Source organism: Mastomys coucha, unplaced genomic scaffold, assembly GCF_008632895.1.
Source record: "Mastomys coucha isolate ucsf_1 unplaced genomic scaffold, UCSF_Mcou_1 pScaffold22, whole genome shotgun sequence".
NCBI classification, from domain to species: Eukaryota; Metazoa; Chordata; class Mammalia; order Rodentia; family Muridae; genus Mastomys; species Mastomys coucha.
Genome location: NW_022196905.1, coordinates 261,848,758 through 261,853,787, shown reverse-complemented (window position 1 = coordinate 261,853,787; position 5,030 = coordinate 261,848,758).

The window sequence follows — 5,030 nt, the reverse complement described above, 5'->3', positions numbered from 1 at the left end:
AGCTCAACAGTTGAGGTACCTCTGAGGCTATCTGAAACATATTGGGTCTAAAGCAGCAGCTATCTCTTCTGAACTGGTGTTGCATCTGGACTGCGAGAGATACATGAATCTGAGTCCTAGCCCATCTAAGTTCTAGTGCTAGTCTTACATGTGAGTCCAAGTCCTTCTTCTCCCAGTCCTAGTGTCAGACTGAAGTCACGTAGGCAAGCGACCCCCACACCCAGGTCAGCAGGGTCTGGTAGCTAGGTGTGAAACAGGAGGAAGAGGGGTGGAGCCCTCCCTGTTGAGGTATTCTTATGTTAATTATCTGGTTCTTGCTGGAGGCAGGCAGAGGGGACTCCAGACCTAACTCTTTCAGCTAATGTTTTAGAGTGAGAGAAACCTTTCAATTACTCTCTAGTACTTAAAACATTAAACTAGGATAGTTAGAAACATTGTGTCGGCCAGGAGACAATGCCCAATCTTAACCATTTACAAATCATTTCTTGGGGTAGCTTTATGCCTAATTATGAGACCATGTTGATGATTAGAAAGACTAATCTGGAACACGTCTGAGTTAGGAGATACCAGCGACTAGTCTTAAATCCAGGAGGCACAGAACTCCTTTTGGATTCTTATTGCCTCTTATCCTTTATCAGGATTTTATCCCCGATATTATGGATGTGACTGGAGTAGACGGGTGTGCGTAACACCCAGTGCTCCTAAGCACTGAGCCATCTCTCCAGCCCTCCTCATCTCCTTTTAAAGGATGATGATTACTGGGAGTGCGTGCAAATCTCATGGCCAAACGATGCTTTGATGGTAGTAGTCATCCATTCCTGCTCTTGCCACTCAAACCTACCTGCTCTCCTCTCTAATTTCTGACATCCCCATAGCCGAGGGCCAAAACTGTGGGGTTTTCTTTAACCTGGAAGATCAGCTTTCAAATATGAACTGATTCTGATGAGCAGAAGCACTGGCTATCTCTATGTCTGCCCCCCACACCCTCAGCATAATTTTAGCACAGAGTCCAGCTCAGGTCCGGTGGTTCCTTGGAAGGTTCCCTTGAATGAAAGCAAAGGTTTTCATAATACTTACAAAGCCCCAGTGGCCCCACCGTTCCCACCTCCCTACTGCAGATCTTTGTTTGTTTGTGGTACTGTTTACTGGACCTAAGGCCTCATGCATGCCAAGCAAACACTCTATTGATCCACACCTAGATTCTAATTTGCTTTCTTTTCTATAAATATCTCAAAGCACCATACATTATCCAATATGCTATATTTTACTTACTTATGGCTCTCACTAGACCATATTACCCACAAAGGTTTTTGCCTAGTTGCTGTTTTTACTGCAGTGTCCCCGGGCCTAGAGTGATGTGTGATGAGAGTCCAACCAGCATGCTGAGGGGGCCTGTGTGCACATAGCTCTCACAATTTTGCTAACACTAGTAAAATAGTCACAGTAATGTCACCAATGATATTTCATTATAGTCTCACTGTATCCCCGAGATGGGTAGAATATATTATGATCTTTACTTGACGAGATACTACTGTCGTTCTGCGAGCTCAGATGTCAAGGCCGGGGTACAGTCTAGGTTTTCTAGGGGAAACCTCTTTGAGGCAGAGGTTTTTTTTTTTTTTTTTTTAAAGATTTATTTATTTATTTTATGTATCTGAGTACATTGCAGCTGTCTTCAGACACACCAGAAGAGGGCATTGGATCTCATTACAGATGGTTGTAAGCCACTATGTAGTTGCTGAGAATTGAACTTAGGACCTCTGGGAGAGCAGTCAGTGCTCTTCACTGCTGAGCCATCCCTCCAGCTCAAGGCAGCGTTTTATACTGGAGCTCAGGCCGACCTTGCTCAGCTTCCTAGTTGCTGGGGTCATGAGGATAAGTCATCTTACCCAGCATTACCCTCATTCGTGGAACAGGGATCTTCCGAGAGGCTAGAACCTAGAAAACCTCTGGCACTTGGAACACATTTTGGCTCACTCCCTTGTTTGTTTGTTTGTTTGTTTTTTTAAAGATTTATTTATTATTATAAATGAGTACACTGTAGCTGTCTTCAGACGCACCAGAAGAGGGCATCAGATTTCATTATGGGTGGTTGCTGGGATTTGAACTCATGACCTTTGGAAGAGCAGACGCTGCTCTTACCTGCTGAGTCATCTCACCAGCCCTCCCTTGTTTTTTAAATCAAGTTTTATTGGCACACAGCTACATTTTTTGGCAATATATTCTTCTTTCCTCCAACTCTCTCTTTGGTTTTGTTTGTTTGTTTGTTTGTTTGTTTGTTTGTTTTAAGATGGTCTCATACAATCATCCAGGCTGTCCTGGAACTCATTGCAATCCTCCTGCCTCAGCTTCACAATTGCTGAGATTACAGGTATGAGCTACATCTGGTCTTAAATCTTCATGTCCTTCATGTATCTTCATGTCCTTGCCTATCCTGTGTCATTTTCTATTCCATCTCCTGACACTTGTCATTGGATTTAGGAGTCTCTTAGACATTCCAGGATGCTCTTAGAGCCTTTGTTATATCTGCGATGACTATTTCCAAGATTCTTGTGAAGTAGAAGCAGGAGGAAGAGGGTTCAAGCCCATCCTCAGCTATGAAGTGAGTCCAAGGCCCGACTGAGCCACCTGAGGCTTTGTTGCCTCAAAAAATAAACAAAGCCCAGGCTGGAGAGGTGAATCTGGGGTTATTCTTAGGCCTATGTCAGGTGGCTTATACCTGTTATGTTTTATAAAAAAGAAAAGAAGCCAGGGATATGTTTGGTAGAGGCTCGGTGTGGTGTGGAAGAAGGGAGTGCCTCTGCAGGCCCATGCTGAGACATCTCTTCTCCCTAAGGTACCAGCCATAAGACAGATATAGTATGGAATAGAGTTTATTTAGAAAATGGGGAGAGGAGTTGAGGAGGGAGTAGAGACAGAGAAAGGCAGAGAGAGAGAAAGAGAGACAGACAGAGAGAGAATAGAGGAGTAGAAGCTGGCCATGAACATGTGGAGAGAGGGGAGAGGGGAATGGAGAGAAAAGGGATAGAGAGGGAAAAGAAGGGAGTGAGGAGGGGTCAAGCAACCCCTTTTATACTGAGTTAGGCACACCTGGCTGTTTCCAGGAAATTGTGGGGCCAAGCCTGGATGGAATGCTAATAACACCTACCTATAGTTCCAGTTCCAAAGGATCCAGTGTCCTGTTCTGGCCTCTGCAGTACCCACATATGTGGCACACAGCCACACAAATGCACAGCCATACAAATAAAAATAAATCTTTTAAAACAAAACAAAGGCCGGGAGTGGTGGTGCACTCTTAATCCCAGAACTTCAGAGGCAGAGACAGTGGACCTCTGTGGGTTCGAGGCCAGCCTGGTCTATAACATGAGTCCAGGACAGTCAGGGTTCTGTTATACAGAGAAACCCTGGCTTGGAAAACCAGTTAATCAATTAATTTAAAAAATCGGCAACAGTGCTGTTAAGTAGTTGGAATCTCCAGAGAACCATAAGAAATTAATGTGGGAGAAAGCTATGTCCACAATGTAGAAGATATTTATACCCATGGGTAAAACAGGCAGGTGGTGGTACATGCCTTTAATCCCAGCCCTCAGGAGGCAAAGGCAGCTTCTCTCTGAGTTTGCCAGCCTGGGTTACAAAGTGAGTTCCAGAACAGCCAACCAGAGCTACACAGAGATACTACTCATTCAAAAAAAAAAAAAAAAAAAAAAAAAAAAAAAAAATCACCACCACCACCAACAACAACAAAACAACAAAAACAAAAACAAAAAAAGCCGGACTTCACAGCAAGCGGGGAACAGTGAATGGGAAGGGCTTGTGTTGGAGGAGACTCCACCTTGTGGGCAATGATGGAAGTACAGCCAAATCTTATGGGCAGAGCTGCTCTCTGATGCCCCTGTCTGATGGTACTTCTGATGCCAGAGGCAACTGAGTAGCTCGCTGACACCTTTGATCCTGAACTGGGACGAGTCCTGGCCATAGTGATGAGTTTTTGTGGGTTTTTTTTTGTTTGTTTGTTTGTTTGTTTCGAGATAGGGTTCCTCTGTATAGTCCTGGCTGTCCTGGAACTCACTTTGTAGACCAGGCTGGCCTCGAACTCAGAAATGCTCCTGCCTCTGCCTCCCAAGTGCTGGGATTAAAGGCGTGAGCCACCACTGCCCGGCTGTTTTTGGTTTTTTAAAAATTGATTCTCTTCAGTTTTATATCTTTCGAGTTAAGTGTTCCCTTTGACGTATAAAGTGCCTTTTTGACTCCTAGCACGACTGTAGCACCTCCAGGTCATGGAGGCAGATAGAACCTGATTCCTGGAAAACTTTGGTCAGTCTTTGTCCTCTCTACTCTGACTCTGATAACAGCTCCTCCAGCTGCCGACTGATTTCAGGCTGGGTGAATTTTAATCACAACCTGGCTATCATGGCCAGTTCAAGCCTGTCTCCAGTGTCCCGTCTTCCACTAAGAGACTGCGTGTATGCACGGGATGAAGATGAAAATCAAGCAGTTTCTGCAGTGCAGATAATGACCTCTTTCCGTTTGTTTGTTTGTTTGTTTGTCTGAGACAGGGTTTCTCTGTGCAGCCCTGGCTGTCCTGGAACTCGATCTGTAGACTAGGCTGGCCTCCAACTCACAGAGATCCCACCTGCCTCTGGTTTATGAGTGCTGGGATTACAGCACCGCCCCGCACGTCAGTTGGACTTTATAAAGGAAGAAACAAGAATGACAGCGTATTGTGGCTGTTTTTCCTTCCTGAATACTTTGATCGCTTAGCAGGGAGGGAGAGCAATTGTATTCTTCTTCAACCTTTGAAAGTCACACCCCAGCACCAAAACTCCTTTGGTCAATTCTCCCGCGGTAAGAGCCAAATAAGCACAGCAGAGTACTCCGGATCGATCTTTGTATTTTTGAGCAAAGCAGGTATGAGGTTTTTACCATCAACTGGGCCGGGTTTGTCACGTGATTTCCCCAGGCCACGCTCGGGGCCATTGGCAATTCTGCTCCACTTTCCCCTCTAGTTGTCACGCGCTGGTGTATTGCAC